Source organism: Galleria mellonella, unplaced genomic scaffold (assembly GCF_026898425.1).
Source record: "Galleria mellonella isolate WM207_F2 unplaced genomic scaffold, CSIRO_AGI_GalMel_v1 utg89, whole genome shotgun sequence".
In the NCBI taxonomy this organism is placed as follows: domain Eukaryota; kingdom Metazoa; phylum Arthropoda; class Insecta; order Lepidoptera; family Pyralidae; genus Galleria; species Galleria mellonella.
In genome coordinates, this window is record NW_026442169.1 from 414,826 (window position 1) to 434,922 (window position 20,097).

Here is a 20,097-nt window from a genome sequence, read left to right on the forward strand (position 1 = left end):
CTGTGTTTCGGTTTGAAGGGTGGGATATGGCGTGAATTTACTGAGTACAGAGGAATAACACCTGAGTCCTCAGGAATGGCAATGCATGGGGGGTATCATGGGCGAAACAGTATACTCTGTTATGTCTATGTTACTGCTCATGTGTATAGGCGACGGTTACCACTTTCCATCAAGTGGGCCGTCAGCTTGCTTGCCATTCTAAGTTGTATAAAAAAAATTAATATAGATTTAAATTATATAGAAAACAAAGCCGCTGTCCGCGTCTGTCTGTTTCTCCGCTCACTTCTTCTACACGTAAATGATGATTCACTGTCATTTAAATATTTTTATACGGAAGGTTGTATGTACAATTTGCGTCCATGCAAAGCCAGAGCGGGTGGTTAAATTAATAATAAAATTAGCATTGATTTATTTTAAAACCAATCAAACGAGCCTACCAACGACAAAATGATTCGTAGACACGTTGGATTTAAAGTACCCATTTGAATTTGGAACGCGGATAAGAATCTATCTAAATAAATTTTGTTTTTCCACGATGAGTATTTTGCTCCGCAAAGCAAAACGGTGGATTCAACAGTTACACAATTGATATGGAACAACAGAGGTGGAAACTTTAATGATTGCCAAAAATAGTTATTCATTTTACAATTACTAATAAGAAAAATGATCAAATTGAGAATATTTCACCTTAACCGAATCCTGTCTGAACATACTGGCTTAAAAAAAGACTATCATGGACTTAGTATCTATTAATCCTTGAATTTGATTATTATTTCGCTGAATATATAGTTTTTTTTTTTTTATTAAATACCTTCAAGATAGTTCCATACTATTATTTCAAAATCAAAGTGTAAAATTATTACTACACTATTACATTTAAAAGAAAAATCTAGAAGAAAACTAATAGAGTGAAGCTCGTCTATTGTATGGATTTATACTAAATAAATTATAACTACGTCTTTTAAGTCGTGTCGTTTGCCAACCTCCCGCAATTATTAAAAAAAAATGGCATTTTCATCTTTTTAAATTTAAAATTCGAAAACAAAACAATGTTTTCAGATTAGTCGAATAGTATTATTGTATCGTCTATTCAAAGGTCAAGACAATTTTCTACAACTTTCAAAGGGGATTATCGCGACTTCAGTGCTTTGAGGAGATCACTTGTGTATTTAGTGATGCAGCACCATGTCTTAGGACTATAGAACGCTGGTATTTAGAATTTCACCGTGGGCGCTCTAGCCTCAGTACCGAGCCACGTGAAGGTCGTCCAAAAACCATGATGCCATGACGCAAGAGAATATCGAAGCCGTGCGGCAACTAATCCTCAAAGATCATCATGTGACATACCGTGAAATAGAGGCATCCGTGGGCATTTCAGGGACCACTGTCCAAAAATTCCTGCACGAAGAACTTGGCTTAAGAAAATTGATCTCTCGTTGGATATTTGCTTAGCAACGACCAAAAAACAGCCCTTGTTAGTTGGTGTCGCAAAATTCTGCTGCGATTCACCCGAGAAGAGACAAAGAAGAAGAAAGAAAGAAAGAAAGAAAACATTTATTGACAACAACAAAAAGTTACATAAATTATGAATTAAAAAAAAACTTTACATTTATTATTGCCAACGTGGTCACCACTCAGCATGTGCTGCAGCAATTTAATTGCTACAGCGCTGATATTCTGTGGTGCCCATACGTGACATTACGAACGACGACAGCAAACATACATATATATATACATACATATACATACATATATACATACATACACATACACATATATACATACATACACACACACACACACATATACATACATACATACACTTAACAGACAAGATATACCCATATAGATATGTACAACAAAAATACAATAACAATACAACAACACTATATTATACAATGAATAAAGCATGTTTATGATATGATTAATGGTGACGAATCTTGGATATATGCTTACGATCCAGATTCTAAGCAGCTGTCAAGTGTCTGGATCTTCCAGAATGAGCCAAAATTGACCAACGTCATACGTTCACGGAGCACTTCGAAAAAAAGTTATTGCCTCGTTTGTAGCAAAGGATGGTCACGTCGCCACTATTGTACTAGAAGATCATTTGCCACAAGTCATCACCGAATTTCGAAAATACAATTCAGGATGTCGAATGATACTGCACCACGACAATGCAAGTTCGCATACCGCCCCGCAAAGATGTTTTTGAGCTCCCAAAATGTCGAAATTTTAGATCATCCGCCTTACAGCCTTGACTTAGGCCCTAACGATTTTTTTATGTTCTTCAAAATTAAGCAGTCTTCGTGGTCAAAGTTATCAGCTCACCCGAAGAAGCTGTTGACGCATACAAATCGGCAATTTTGACTACCCCCACTTCGAAATGGAATAAATGTTTTAAAAACTGGTTTGAATGCATGCAAAATTGTATTAAATGTCGCGGAGAATTCTTTGAAAAACAATAAATGGTAATAATCTATTAGATTGGCTGTACTTATTTCAAACGACACAAAAGACAACCCTCGTATGTAATATTTACGTACAATAAAATATAAATAAATAAATAGTTTTATAAAATCCATGCAAATTTTAAGATGGATCAAATATACCTACGAATACGTGTGTATTTCGTGTTAATGCTTTTATCCAATCGTTATTTATCTGAATAACGGGAAAAGAGGCAAAGAAATTAATTATTTACAGGCGAAATGCAAAGGAGAGAAATATGTACATTTGTAACGTAGGGTTGTCGGTTGTTTAGTCCATGCATTTTATTTTGTTTTACAGCGTAGCCAGAGAACAGAGACTGCTTTAATTGTCTATGCGCGCTTTGTCAAAAGAGAGTAGGTCTATTCATGTGTATTTTTGTTTTCACGTTACACACGCAAATTACGTACTGTCTTTTTCCACGAAACTCGTTGCGTTTTTTTTGTTTTATTTGACAATTTATTAAAACATTAATGTAAGGAAGACTCAGTAAATATTTTTTTCCACGAAATAACTCTAAATATAACTGTTGACTGACAAAATTAAGATTTGGTCGTTTATAATGGCAACATTTTTGTATTTTAATATAATAATTACCTGTTTAACTTACGTGCAATTTGGTCTGGAAAACTTGACTACTTTCGTGACCATCCGGGACCCTTAGTCTTGAGCGGTCATTACATTAAAATATAATTTGTGACCACGAAAGTTTTAACAACATTCTTGTACTTTCTCTCGCTTAGATTATAAAGTATTAACAACATCAAAAATATATGTTAGAGCGAGATAGACAAGGTCACTCACCTACACAATATAAGCTTGAAGCTGATTTGGCAGGGGTATGATTTTTTTTTTTATTCAAATTAGAATGGCTAACAAGCTGACGGCCCACCTGATGGAAAGTGCTTTATATTATTCTCATTTTCGTGTATAATATAGTATATGTCATATATGTGTAAGTATATTTGTTATTTATATATATTTTTTCGTTTATATATGTAATTTTAGTATGTATGTATATTAATAATTACTAGTACCGCATTCGAGTATTCTGACACTTCCTTACAGTTGACTGGGAGATAATGTTTTTAGCATTAAGTCCGCCATGTACACACATTTGTACTAATGAATATATAAATAAATAAATAAAACGGTAACAGTCGCCTACAGCAGGAATAAAACAACTTCAAATTATTTTTACGTTTTGAAGTGGTATTAATTTTAAGCAAACAAAGCTAGAATTAAGTGTTGTATCTAGATATAATATAAATTAGATATATATATATATATATATATATATATATATATATATATATATATATATATAAATAAAAAAAAAAAACACAAATGCACACTTTCACGTACTTACACTGTAAACATTTATCTCTTTAAATGCAATATTGTAGAACAATCAAAAATATTCTGTACAAGAATTGGTAAAAAAAAATACATATTTAAATAAATCCAAATAAAGTTATAAACGAGCAGGGATCGAAATTAAAATTATAATAAATACATGAATATTTGACAATGTTGACCAGAGGGAGACTTTGTACAAAAGTCGATTGCTTGGGTACCTCTGTCCCATTCGTGTCTCAACCGTGAAGCAGTTGTGTTTGCATGGCTGTGTTTCGGTTTGAAGGGTGAGATAAGGCGTGAATTTACTGGGTACAGAGGAATAACACCTGAGTCCTCAGGAATGGCAACGCATGGGGGGTATCATGGGCGAAACAGTATACTCTGTTATGTCCATGTTACTGCTCATGTGTATAGGCGACGGTTACCACTTTCCATCAGGTGGGCCGTCAGCTTGTTTGCCATTCTAAGTTGTATAAAAAAAAATGTTACAACTTCCATTCCATTCATATACACATGAGCATATTTACAAAACACGCACACCAGTGTAACCATTTTCTTGTCTCGTTTTCGTGATTGCATTGCGAGTCGTTCAGTGCGTAGTACGTTATACTACGCCTATGCTACCCCGCAATAAACGTCGATAGCAGTAAATTTGCGTCTCTGTGATTTATTCCTTCAAATCAACCTGAGCGACCATACGGACGAATTTACAGTCCACAACAGCAACTTCCGAAATTAAACGAGAGACTTGGTGTAAATATTAATAGATTCACAATTAGAAGATAATGCCGCGTAACATACAGTTGAATTTAGAACATACTTCTTTTTGTAGTTGGTTAAAATAGTTTTACTATTTGATACAGCGCCGATGGTCCCAGCATTGCATGGCACATCCTTTTCTTTCTCGTAGATGCCGTAAGAGGCGACTAAGATAATTTAATAGTCGAGAGAACTGTAGCTCTTTAATTCTTTCATAATACCACCAAAGTCTAACTGCGGTTATCAACTCGTCTCCCAACTACTGAAGAAGCCCCCTTTATAGGAGAAGCCTATATTCATCAATAACGGCTGATATGAGGATGATTTGATAAATTATGCCAACATATATTTATTTATTTATTAAACTTATACATCTAGATAGTGTAAATGGCGGATATTTTTTATTATACAACTTAGAATGGCAAACAAGCTGACGGCCCACCTGATGGAAAACGGTAACCGTCGCCTATAGACATGAGCAGTACTATGGACCTAACAGAGTATACTCTCTGTTATGTCCATGGTACTGCTCATGTCCATGATACGATGCGTTGCCATTCCTGAGGATTCAGGTGTTATTCCTCTGTACCGTGTAAATTCACGCCATATCTCTTCCCTCAAACCCTTACCTCCTAAACCTCAACCCTTCAAACCGAAACACAGTCATGCAAACACAACTGCTTCAGTACTATCCAGTACAGTAGTACTATATTATCTGTGCTTTAGGTGATCCATTTCTACACAGTAAGCCAGCATTCGAAATTCGAAATGTGGACATGGAGGAGAATGGAAAGGATAAGCTGGACAGAAAAACTAACGAATGAGGAAGTCCTGAAAAGAGTGAACGAGAAAAGAACATTAATTAAAATAATAGAGAATAGAAGAGGCAAAATGCTGGGCCACCTTATAAGACTTGACGATTTTTTTAAGAGCATAGTAGAAGGAAAAATAGAAGGCAAAGGAGGAAGAGGAAGACCGAGGAATAACTACATGGGACAGATAAAAGAAACACTAGGCGTCATGTCGTATAGGGAGGTCAAGGATATGGCCTGGGATATAACTGGCTGGAAGAAGATACATGAATTAGTTGCACCGACAAGAAAAAACTCTTAAATGAAAAAAAAAGCCCGTGTGTTGTGGAGCTGGTTTAACTCTTAACCGCCTGATGTTTCTCCCAACATTAAATCAGCATGTGAACAAATATTTTTTTTACAACACAGGAGGCAAACGAGCATGCGGCTCACCTGATGGTAAGTGACTATCGCCGCCCATGATCACCCACAACACCAACGGCATTGCAGTTGTGCTGCCGGCCTTTTATTGTACTCTATATATGTATATATATTATATATAACATTTATGAAGGTCTCAGAATATACACATACCTGAAACGTGAAATAACGTAGGTGGCCCCTTTTCTAGATTGAACGAACTAAAGAAAAATAATCAAAATTGGAATACTGCGAAAAGCGGAGTCAACATACGGTGAGAATAAATAAAATAAAAGTATAACATACATACGTATCGAATCAGTTATTCTAAATTTAATTATTGTTACTTGACAACCCTAGAAAAAAGGGATGTCACCTTTCAAACAAAAACTTGCTTTGTATTTCGATATTTTTTTTTGTCTTATTTCTGTTTGTGTCACGTACGCAAAAGAATCATAAGGGCATAATATATCGTGCATTTCAGGGGTCAGGTTGCTACCTACCGGAACACGAGGCGTAAATGAAGGTGCAAATTATATGTATGGGACCCATATATATAATATGAGCCTGGTATTTCAATACCTGTTGCTTGAATTTAGGATGATATTAAAGTAATTTTCGCGCATTACGTTGTAGGCCTTTTATAATCACATGCAGATATAGTATTTTTAATGTAGTATAATTAAAAAAAAAAAACTCGTAGAATACTATGTTATATATAAGAAGTTATTTTTTTTTACAACGCAGGGGGCAAACGAGCATGCGGCTCACCTGATGGTAAGTGACTACCGCCGCCCATGATCACCCACAACACCAACGGCATTGCAGGTGTGCTGCCGGCCTTTTAAAAAGGAATATACTCTTTTCTTGAAAGTTATGTTGTTATCTTGAAAGTTACTAAAATGTTTTAATTATTTATTCTTTAGTACAGATATGTGACGTAAAGCTGAAAGCATTGCTGTCACTTATGGGCGGGAGCACCTAAATACCAGCTTGAACCCTTCAACTCAGTGCAACGACGAGCTATGAGAATTGTTGATGATCCCAGGCTTGCAAGCGGTATCGAACCCTTAAGTCTTAGGAGAGATTTTGTCTCACTCTCCACTTGTACAACGGATTGTGCTCAGAGGAATTATTCAATATGATGCCTACGGCCCTCTCTATCATCGTACGGCTCGCCATCGACAGGGAGTTCACCCTCATACCCTACAGCCTAAATGGTCGCGTACAACGCGATTTCAGAGAGGTTTTCTCCCACGAACACTCAGATTATGGAATGAGCTCCCTGCCGACGTTTTCTCAAGATACTACAGCATGCAGTTCTTCAAAAAGGGGGTAAAGAGGTTTCTTCAGGGTCGGCAACGCGCGCGTAATACTTCTGGTATTGCAGGCGTTCATAGACTACGGTAACCGCTTACCATCAGGTGAGCCGTATGCTTATTTGCCACCTCAGTGGTATAAGAAAAAAGCATTTTCTCCCAGTTACCCGTAGAGTAACTAATAAATAAAATAATAATAAATAAATTTGTAATGATTCGAATCTGTTATTTTTCCAAAACGATCACTAGAACAACGATAATAACTTTATATTTTTTTATAGACAAAAAAAATATAGTGCATAGTTTTGTCTATAAAAAAAAATTTTTTTTTTATGGACAAAACTATGCCCTATCGTTCTAGATTATATACATAGGGTGTCTCCACAAAAATGCTCGAGAAAAACTGGTCAACTTTTTCATATAATTTTGCGTGATAAATGTATGATTATGTATGAGTGATTCTATTAAAACTTCTATACTTATTTTGTGTTATAATATCTGAATTTTTAATGCGTGAAAACTAATTTTATTAATTAAATAATACTGACGTATTATATTATTATAGATACATTTTATGTGTAAGTATATAGAACACTGACAAACAAAACTAGTCAGTTAATTTTTTGAGGCGTTTTTGAAGCTCGATGCTCTATCTATACAATTTAAGGCTACTCGTATCTCGTGTACAGAGAAGAACAAATTTCCACTTGATGTAGCACGATGAGGATAAATTTACTAAAATTATCGATCGTACTTATTTTTATCTGGCAACCCAAGGTTACGGTTAACTGGAAACAGCTAAGCCTCGTGTTTACATTCCTCACAGCATTTCCATTCAAAAGCCATTTCATTCATCTAAAATTTGTATATACCTATGCTACTCCCCACGAGCAATTCATTAAAGATAATTTGTCGCTTGGCAACCCATCTTATCTGGGGGAAAGGGATTGTTAGTAATGGAGACTGAGAATCCCATTGCTAGCAATATACCCAACCAGGTCGACTTCCTCGCGGTTCCCCCTGGAAACTATCATGGTTAATTCCTGACGAATTCATCATGATGGGCTAACTGGCCTGTTTTCAATCTCATCTATCACTCTTCACTGGTGCTCCGCCAGCCTATCCCGTTAACGCAGGCGGGGTTACCATACCATTTTCATCCATAAAAAAACCCAACTTATCTATGTTATTTTTTTTATAAATTTCAATAAAAAAAAACTTGATACCTGGAAAAGTCAGCAACGGGATCTTAGACTATCATCATATCAGCCCATAATTGTCCACTGCTGCGCATAAGCGTCCCTTGGAGGGTTTTGCCAGTAGTTGCCACGCTAGGCAGGCGGATTGGCAACCTCAGTTAGGCTTTGGAGATGTTTTAACAGCGACGCTGCTGCCCATGCCTCGACCCTTAAGTTTCTTTAGTTGCCTCTAACTCGTGGGTGTCTCACGCGTAAGGAAGGGGGACTATTCTATGCTGGGACCACACGGCAATCTCAGGCTTACTAATACGCAGAAATACATAAAACTACTGCATATAACGCGGAATCGCGTGTCTTTACAGTACAAAATTCAAACATTTGTCACTTCTGTTGTACATTAAATTCTTATTTCAAAAAAGCAACAGCTGTGTTTCTTCTCAGCTGAAATTGCATTCCGAAATGGGCGGTAGATTTAAAAAAAAAGTGACAATTCAAAAATGTTTATTAATAAGTTTATTTGAATAAAAATTGTTTTTATATTTATTTTATTTATTAATTAAAGTCGCTGTTCTTTTACTGAACTTTTCTTTTTTAATTTTTTTTTTGCGTTTATTTTTAAAGTTATAATTTTATCACGATTGAAAAAGAAAAAAAAAGTAAGTTTTCCAATTGGATTGTATTTTGTTATGTTTGTAACTTCATAACTCCGTCAGTTGTGAACCGATTTGGATTTTTTTTTTATTTAAAAGGATATACTATGTAATATTAATATTAATATGTAATTAATTTTATAGACATTTTATCAAAATTGGTAGCTTAGTTTAGTCTTTAAATAAAAATAACTGATTCTGCTACTATTGAAGTCGGTTTTTTTATAATCTTATTTTATTTTACCAGAGGGAGACTTTGTACAAAAGTCGATTGCTTGGGTACCTCTGTCCTATTCTTGTTTCTACCGTGAAGCAGTTATGTTTGCATGGCTGTGTTTCGGTTTGAATGGTGGGATATGGCGTGAATTTACGGCGTACAGAGGAATAACACCTGAGTCCTCAGGAATGGCAACGCATGGGGGGTATCATGGGCGAAACAGTATACTCTGTTATGTCCATGGCACTGCTCATGTCTTTAGGCGGCGGTTACCACTTTCCATCAGGTGGGCCGTCAGCTTGTTTGCCATTCTAAGTTGTATAAAAAAAAAATTAATTGACTCGACAGACGTCATTCTAACAAAAATTATTATATAATTAGGGACAGTGACTGCCCCTCTACACGTGAAGCAACAATTTGTATGTAAAAAAAGAAAAATAGACTTTTTTATGTTTTTCCTTGAATTTTTTCCAACTTTTCTCTTCGTAAGAACTCTCCTAGGATTTCAATGAATGTTTAAAAAAAAAATTTGTCGAATCCATTCTACCGTTCTCGAGAATTGCGCTCAGCGACACGTTTTGCTATTCATTTTTAACCGACTTCAAAAAGAAGCAGATTCTTAATTCGATTGTATTTTTTTCTCATACGTCCCGGCTTCGCACGGGTGGACATTTTTAGAACATTTTAAACAGTGGTTATAGTGACATAACGATAATGTTGGACATATAGTACTGCGAAGATTTTTGTAGTTATTGATATTTTCTTCAATATTGTAGAATATACTTTTGTTCTATTACCAATAGTTTCCGCAGCGCACGCGACGAAAGCTATTTTATAGCATTTTTTTTTTACATCTGAGTTACGTTAGTTAGTTAGTTTAGTTTAGTTTTAGTAAGGATCCCTAATCTTTTTTAGCAATAAATATAGCCTATATTATTCAGGGTGAATGTAGCTTTCTAATGGTGAAAGAAATTTTGAAAACGGCAAAGTAGTTGTTGCTTTATTCATTACAAACATACATACACACAAAAATACAAATCTTTCCTCTTTATAATATTAGTGTAGATAACTGTGACAATTCGGGGGGAAAGGGATTGTTAATAATGGAGACTGAAAATCCTATTGCTAGCAATATACCCAATCAGGTCGACCTCCTCGCGGTTCCCCCTGGAAACTATCATAGTTAATTTCTGACGAATTCATCATGATGGGCTAACTGGCCTGTTTTCATTCTCATCTATCACCCTTCACTGGTGCTCCGCCAGCGTATCCCGTTACCGCGGGCGGGATCACCATAGCATTTTCACCCATCAAAAAAAAAACTGACAATTCTAAACAGGATTGAAAAAGAAAATTAAATATAATATGTATATTTACAGATTGATTCCGTTAAAATTTTAACAAAATCCCTACAATGGTTTAAGTTTTCAAGCCATCATCCCTACAATGGTTTAAGTTTTCAAGCCATCATCCCTACAATGGTTTAAGTTTTTTGTGGGAAATAATTTTCAATTAATAATTTTCTAAATACCTAAATAGAAGATTCTTATAAACGCCAAAATACGACGTGAAAATGAAACGTTCGTTCGGGGAACTGAAATCATAAAGTGCTTGTAGGCGGCACATCGTGTATGGTACGGTTTCAATGATTTTAATTATTACATGGCACAGCGACGTGTGGGTAATTGATCGTCATTTTGGTTATAACGTCATATAATTAGGCGTAATGGCGTATACCATCGCATTATTAAGGTGATGTGAGTTCGAAATTTTACGGTGCACCCATTGACAGTATCATTTTGAAGCACTTTGAAGCTTATTAAACTATTTTTATATTTCATTCTAATAAAATTTCATTTCTGTTATCATGTGTATATATGTATATAATAGTGAGTAGGTATATATACATACATACATACATACATATCTGTCACGCCTGTCTCCCATTAGGGCAGGCAGAAACAATGGAACGCCAAATGCTTCGATTCAAACAAACCTCTTTCGCTTCTTCCACATTCATCAATCTTTTCATACACGCTCGCCGGTTACGGGTACTTTTAATTTGGCCCTTCTTCAGCACGTCGCCTATTTGGTCGACATACGTCCGTCTAGGGCGGCCCCTACTGACATCTCCATTCATTCTTGCTCGATAAATCTCTTTCGTAATTCGTCTTTCATCCATCCTCTCTAAATGACCAAACCAATGCAACATTCCTTTTTCGATTTTTGTCACTACATACATGAGTAGGAATATATATTTACATTATTACATGTATTATATCTCCATATTTAGAAATAATAGGATCTTCATCGTGCCTCCAGTCAAACTGTTTATAATTACTCCTCTCCATCCAAAGGTTGCCTGGAAGAGATCGCTCTTAGCGATAAGGTCGCCCATTGTTTTCCCACTGTGATTATTTCTTGTAATTGTTTATATTTATAATAAGTTTACTATTGTAATCTTTTGGAGGACACAATAAAGAGTATCTATCTATCTATCTATCTATTCAAATAAACATATATTTTGTAAACGTAAAAAAATATACATACAATTAAATTGAAAAACTTCAAGTTTTTGAAAAACTATTAATTAATTGGCAATTGTACAACCCTATCGATAATTTCATGAATGAATAATCTGGACGTAGTAAATTATATTGGCTTCATTGTTAATTAGTAGCAGTTAAGTTAGAAATAAGTGTGAACATAGTAACTTCTAGATATTTCGATACAAACTGTTATTACTCATAAATAAAATTTCTCGACTTGGTATTTCGAGTATTTACCGTGACCTCGATACGACGTGACCTCCACGTGCAATATGTAAACAGTTCGATTTGATTGCAAATGTATTTTTATATCTTAATTCAGATTTGCTTGAAGCTTCGATTGCATTATAGAACTTTGTTGAACACCTTTAAAGAACAATATTCTTTTGTAGAGTAATTAATATATTTATTAATTAATATTTAGCGATGGGGTCTTACAGCCCCATTGCTAGCAATGGTGCTAATCAGGTCGACCTCCACGTGGTTCCCCTGGAAACCATCGTGGTTAGTTCTCGTGGTATTCTTCACGATGGGCTAACTAATCTGCTTGCCTGCATCCTCATCTATCATCTCTCATTGATGCGTATACCGTTGGCGCAGGCGGGGTTACCATTGCATTATCGTCCATTAATATATATATATATATATATATATATATACGAGTCTCCTTCATTCTTTAATTCAAACCGCCTTTTCTACTACTCTATCTATTTAAATCTTAGTATCTGTGAAGAATTTAAATTCGAAATATCTCTTTGAAAGCCCACTAGTACTTATGCAGGGGACGGAAGTCGGAGGGTGCTCTACAAGACCGGATACACTGCTCTCAAATGTACGAGCAGCACAGTATAGTGACACTCCGTGGTAAATAATACGCTGACTGGAGGCATGAATCCTTACTTATACGAAAATGTGTTTGTTTATTCGTACCTCTTAAAACTTTAACGACTCGACCAATCGTTATAAAATTTAAATACATGTATCATTTTATTATTTTATTTAACTGTACATTTGTTTATGTATTAATAGTTGTAGCACTTCAGCTGCCCGCTAGCAACATGTTTTCTAACTGTATTGGGTTGACTGGAAGAGATCTCTGTCAGAGATAAGTCCACCCTTGCACACAACATTTATAAATACATTATTTTATATGTAACTTACAAGTGCAATAAAGAATATATATCATTTGTTCAGGGAGAATAAGAGCGGAATGTTGTTGTAAAATACAAGTTTAGCCCGACAATTTATTGTGCGAATATATGCGTGCGCGGTTACCACTATGCTGTGTCTGTCTGCCGTCCGCGAGCCGCGAGTCCGCTCGCCGCTGCTCCGCGTCCCGCGCCCCGCGGCCTCCTCCGCAGACCATTACATGGCTTGACCACATTATTCCTCTCCATCTTAAGATTGCCTGAAGGAAATCGCTATTTAGCCATAAGGCCGTCCATTATTGCCACTTTATTTTGCTTTTATGTAATTAAGTTTATGTTATTAAATATCCTTAAGTCTTAGAAGAGATTTTGCCTCACTCTGCGTGTTCTACTACTTGTACAACGGATTGTGCTCACAGGAACAGTTCAATATGATGCCCACAGCCACTTTCTATCATCGTACGGCTCGCCATCGACAGGGAGTTCACCCTCATACCCTACAGCCTAGATAGTCGCGTACAACGCGGTTTCAGAGATGTTTTCTGCCACGAACACTCAAGTTATGGAATGAGCTCCCTGCCGAGGTATGCCCAAGAGACTACAGCATGGGGTTCTTCAAAAGGGAAGTAAGGAGGTTTCTTCGAGATCAGCAACGCGCGCGTAATACCCCTGGTAATGTAGGTGTTCATATACTACAGTAACCATTTACCATCAGGTGGGCCGTGCTTATTTGCCACCTCAGTGATATAATTTTTTTTTTTTGTGTACATATTCTTAATCTTCATAATTTGTATCATTATCTGTAATTATATTTACTAACCAAATTTTATAGTGATTGGTTCAGCCGTTAAGACGCTATGAGACAATGGGTATAAGGTAACAAACAAACACACTTACACATTTATAATATTAGTAAGGATTTACCATTTATGCCATTAACTATTAAATATTAATTAAAGAATAAATTATAAAATTAATACAGTATTTCCCATTAAGAAGAACAGAGTTCGCTAAGCAGGCTCCCCTATCTCTTGCATTGAAACTACTCAATGATATTTTGAGCCGGTATCCGCAATCAGATGTATTTGCCTCCAACTTGCTGGAGTTTCGTCGAGTGACCACAGAGTATTTGTGTTCAGACTTTTTTGTTTCAGTTGAATCTTTTTATATTATTTTTGTTTAATATTCCTTTTTATATGTTATTGTACTCATGCTTTCCTGGGTGGGCGTATTGAAAGACTGTAAGGCTCACCCAGTGGATGTAATAAATAAATATAGTTTGCTCTCATATTAATCGTTAGTTTCTTAAGTTTATTAATATTATAATTTTAAATGGGTACAGTATTTGTGGTTTTAGAACTGGACTCCTAAATAGGTTTTTTTTTATACAACTTAGAATGGCAAACAAGCTGACGGTCCACCTGATGGAAAGTGGTAACCGTCGCCTATAGACATGAGCAGTACCGTGGACATAACAGAGTATACTGTTTCGCACATGATACCCCCCATGCGTTGCCATTCCTGAGGACTCAGATGTTATTTCTCTGTACCCAGTAAATTCACTACCATATCCCACCCTTCAAACCGAAACACAGTCATGCAAACACAACTGTTTCACGGTTGAAACATGAATGGGACAGAGGTACCCAAGCAATCGACTTTTGTACAAAGTCTCCCTCTGGTAAAAAACCTAATAACCTATATAAAATATAATAACCTGTATTAAGGGGCCACAGCCCCTACCCTCTTTAGTATTAGTTTGTCGATTCAAGCTGCAGTTTTCTTTACAGAGTAAAAACTGTTTGTTGTAAAACAAAATTTATTTATAGACACATGATACCGCATTCTAAAATAAAAAATGGTACTAACTAATACTTAAACAATTTATTTTTATTATAAGAAAAACACCTCGGTAGTAATTGGTCTCTAACAATCCCAACTAGCGGCTGATGATCACAATAGGTGTCTTGTTTAATTAACCAGACACCCAGCTCTAATGTAATTGCGAATACGTATACCTATATAAAATACCTCTGACTACCCTTTTAGTGATTATAGTCATGAACATTTATTTACGAGTATTTTTAAATATTTACGGCCTTATTTGATATTCAGAGTTCAGAGTGACTTTGTTAAATTCGAAACTAAAATCAGGTCGGTATCTCAACAAATAAGGCACCTTGATGACCCTTCTGAAATAGTGTCAACTTACCATTTCGGGATAAAATGTCCGACAAACCCTTATAGTGAGCTGAAACGCCTACCTTTAAAGGCGTAGTATACTAAAGTTGGACGAATTAGGGTTTTCAATTTTAGATAAAAATATAGAACGAATTTTGAATCGATTAAAATCGGAATATTTCAAATTAAATTAATTTTTATTCAGTCAGACTTGTTTCAAGCACTTTTTAAATATTAATTTTTTATGAATCTACTGCAAGGTTGTTATCTGCTGAGAAGAGCCCGCAAGAAACTCAACAGTTACTCTTTTAAAGCATTAGAAAGGAAGAAAGAAAGAAAGAAACTTTATTTTACAGAAATATGCGACAACACCCACACAGGGGTTAAAAAATATCCATATATTAAGAATTATAATAAAGAAACAACACAAAAAATATTTATATATATATATATATAAAAAAGAATATAAAATTAAAAAAAAGAAAAATAAAACAAATATTATATATTATATATGTATTTATTTAAATGTGACTGTGTCTACAGATCGATCTTTGATAAAATTGTTTTACAAAGTTGCGATCCATTTTCATTGTTGATTTGACAGTTAAAATCAGTGATGGCTCAGTCAAACAACGCAATGGAGATCCCAAGTTCGAATCCTGGTCTAAATCAATGAATTTTCCAATTCATATTTTGAATATTTTAAAAAATCAACATCATTCCCTACACGTTTCGGGGAACACGTGAAGCTGTCATCTGGTAAGCTACATTTTTAATGTGGCTTACCTTCCTTCCTTCTTTTCCTGGCCTTCGTGTATAACAAAAGGGACTTAAAAATTATTAGCACCACTTTCAAAGTTTTTAATGGATGCTAATGAAATGGTGACCCCGCCTGCACCATCGGACCCTGCACTATCCATTCAAGAACATTTCTTCCCCATCCGTTGTCGGATCTTCGAGATATGTGCATCTTTATATGCATATACCAGAGGGAGACTTTGTAAAAAAGTCGATTGCTTGGATACCTCTGTCCCATTCGTGTTTCTACCGTGAAGCAGTTGTGTTTGCATAGCTGTGTTTCGGTTTGTAGGGTGGGATATGGCAGTGAATTTACAGGGTACAGAGGAATAACATCTGAGTCCTCAGGAATAGCAACGCATGGGAGGTATTATGGGCGAAACAGTATACTCTGTTATGTCCATGGTACTGCTCATGTCTATAAGCGACGGTTACCACTTTCCATCAGGTGGACCGTCAGCTTGTTTGCCACTTCAGCTTGCTTATCCCTCGAGTTATACAAAAGTATTTAAATAATTAGATATAATACCTACTCTAATACTCATTGGGGCAAAGGAATTGTTAGCAATGAAGCTTAACAGCCCCATTGCTAGCAGTATACTTTATCAGGTCGACTTCCTCGTGGTTCCCCCTGGAAACCATCGTGAATAATCCTTGTTGAACTCGTCACGATGGGCTAACTGACTTGCTTTCATCCTCACCTATCTCTCTTTGATGTTCTGCCAGTGTATACCGGTAGCGCAGGCTGGGTATCCATTTCATTATCACCCATTAAAAAAAAATACCTACTCATGAATAATGTATCCATGCAATCGGAAGACGAGACAATTCAGCCAATATAAAATCTCACTTGTTTACCCAACTAAGTATTGTCAAACAACATCGAGTTAAAACTATTTCAATCAACTGAACGGTATCGTGTCTTACTTGCGTTTACGTGGGCAGATAGATATACGTACATATATAACAATGAATACGTGTTCGTCTTTCTATAGAGAGAAATGAGAATAGTTGGTAAAGGTGACTCTTTGAAAGGGCTTGCAAAGTTTTCTGGATTTCACAACGATTATTTTCAATCTAATGTGTCTACAAAGTAGCCGTTTCTTTTCGTATAGCTAATGTAACGTCTTCAAATGGTATATTAAAGTTGCTAATTACTTTTGCGTGTTTTTTACTTCGATTTTTATTGTAATTTCACTGTATTTTTTTTTATTGTATATTTTTATATAAGGCTTGGTAAGCTCTTACTCGCTACTTCGTACACGTGGATTTCAGAAGTAGGAAGGCCTATGAAATAATTTACTTCTAAATAACGTATCAAGATGAAATATACAATAATTATACAATAGAGAAAACCGCATCCAATTTGGTGCAATACTTTTTGCGTGGTGCCAAAACAAACATACAGACAGACACAAAATTTTAAAATAATAATATTTATTTATATTTGAATCTAGAGGGAGATTTTGTACAAAAGTCGATTGCTTGGGTACCTCTGTCCCATTCGTGTTTCAACCGTGAAGCAGTTGTGTTTGCATGGCTATGTTTCGGTTTGAAGGGTGGGATACGGCGTGAATTTACTGGGTACAGAGCAATAACACCTGAATCCTCAGGAATGGCAACGCATGGGGGGTATCATGGGCGAAACAGTATACTCTGTTATGTCCATGGTACTGCTCATGTCTATAGGCGACGGTTACCACTTTCCATCAGGTGGGCCGTCAGCTTGTTTACATAATTTATTACAATAAAGAGAAAATAAAACTTAAGAGCAAAAGTGCCAATTACATCTTTAGTATAGGTTGTCAAGTACATTTGTTTTTTTTAGTAAAATATTCATTGATATTATAAAAACTATTAAATAACAGCCAATCCTTAAGTTTACGTTTAAACACAGTATGAGTTGTTATTTCTTTAATGTAATTTGGTAGATGGTTGTATACTTTAATAGCCATGCAGTATGCATTTCTTTTATGTAAACTACTGGCAACTACTGACAAAACCCCCCAAAGGCTTGTTCAGCAGTGGACAGTTAAAAGCTGATATGATGATGATGATCATCATCATCATCACGTTTTTGTTACAATTTTACTATATTAACAAGAAAAAATTTGCACATGCATGCGAGGACGGGAACCCTAACAGCTAGGGTTGCCATCTGTCTAGGTTTCTTCGGATTTGCCCTAGTTTAGAGAGCATCCGGAGAGTTTCTGGACGGGGCTGGTCGTAGTATTGAATTAAAAGAGTTACCATAAAAATTGTAAGACTGAATAGTAAAATGGTCTCAGTAGGTAATTTAAAATTTTTGTTTCAAAATTTAATTGAATTATATTAGGTTTAATATTTTAATAACGTTATGTTTTCATAACAGAGTATGTTTAATAATTTGTGTTTTATTTTAGGAATAAAAAAATTCTAATTGATCATTAAAACAATTTGTAGCAAACTGATATATATTTGATATATATGATATATTTGATCTATATTTCTTCTTTTTTATTATTTTTTTTTTAGTGATATTTCGCGACTCACTTTTGGCCACAACAGAATATCAGTGTTTTGCTCTTTTTAGGGCAAAGCAAAAAGCTGAGTTGTGGCCATTTTGCATTACTGTGGCACACGCATGAAGAAAAAACTTTTATTATGCATTCTGATTTTGTTTTTGATTTTTTTTTTAATCTTTTGTACATGTATCGTTTTTTATCTTTTTTCACTTTGCTTTTGTATCTTTTGCTGTTTGTGTGCTGTAAGTGATGCAAATAAATTATCTATCTATAACTGTAATAAGATTATATATTGTTAGGTACATTTAAAATGTTGATAAAATATGACTAAAATTAATTTTAAGGTCTCAAAAAAAAATCAATAGGAAATTTATGACGGTTTCAACTGTTTTTTATTACAATGACTGTTTAAAAAAAAAACCTATTGGTATGTCCGGGTTCTTTGGCTCTAAAATCCGGGGTTTTGACGCGTCTTGTCCCAGTTGCCAAATGTTAAAGATAGCAACCCTACTAACAGCGTATTTCGTTTTTTTAGCATTCGAGACGACATTTCGTTTTTTTATTGTAAAAAAATACAAAACTCAGTGACTAAGAAAAGTTTTCTGCTTTTGTTACCTATGAAAAGAAAATGTGAACGAATTGAAAACCCAGCAAACAAAGGGAACTTTTCATAGTTCAAATTAACGTTTCCTTTTGTCTCTCTCAAGCGAATATTTGAAGGGAAGCCTACATGGAATTCTAGATATATTGTTTTGTGCAATTAATAGAGACGTGTTATTATTATTTCAATATTTACAAAGGTATTATTTATTATTCACCGTGTGGTCTCCGCATAGAAGGCCTCTTCCTTTCCTGTGAGTGTCGTAAGTTGTTAGAGGCGACTAACCTAATGGACGAGGGATGGGCAGCAGCGTCCCTCTTAAAACATCACCAAAGCTTAAATGCGAATGCGGATTTCAGAAGCAAGTAGATCAATGAAAATTGACTATTTTCAGATGATGTATTATATTTTATTTTGTAAAATATACACCAAGACCTCCAGGAATACAACATTTAAAATCGCATCTAATGTCGTGCAGTGGAGGGAAAGGAATTGTTAGTAATAGGGCCAAATAGCCCCATTACTAGCAAAATACCCTGTCAGGTCGACCTCCACGCGGTTCCACCTGGAAACCATCGTGGCTAATTTTAGTTGACTTCGTCTGGATAGGCTAACTGACCTGCTTTCATCCTCACCTGTCATCCCTCACTGGTGCCCCGCCAGTGTATACCGATAGCGCAGACGAGGTTACCATACCATTATCATCCATTTAAAAAAAATATCGTATTATTACTTATTATCGTATAACAAGCTGACGGCCCACCCGATGGAAAGTGGTAACCGTCCCTATAGACATGAGCAGTACCATGGACATAACAGAGTATACTGTTTCACCCATAATACCCCTCCATGCGTTGCCATTCCTGAGGACTCAGGTGTTATTCCTCTGTACCCAGTAAATTCACTGCCATATCCCACCCTTCAAACCGAAACACAGCTATGCAAACACAACTGCTTTACGGTAGAAACACGAATGGGACAGACGTGTCCAAGCAAACGACTTTTGTACAAAGTCTCCCTCTGGTAAAAATAATAGTATTCAATCCTCGAGTGTTACGCGTACTAATCTCTAATCATGAACATGAAAAAGACACCAAACAGATAAGAAGGAG

General features: G+C 35.6%; 1 protein-coding gene across 1 annotated transcript in view; it reads right to left on the reverse strand.

Annotated features, from left to right (window-relative positions):
• The window catches only part of LOC113519922 (unconventional myosin ID), a 295,622-nt gene that overhangs the window by 208,599 nt on the left and 66,926 nt on the right, over nucleotides 1-20,097 (reverse strand). The window lies entirely within an intron of this gene.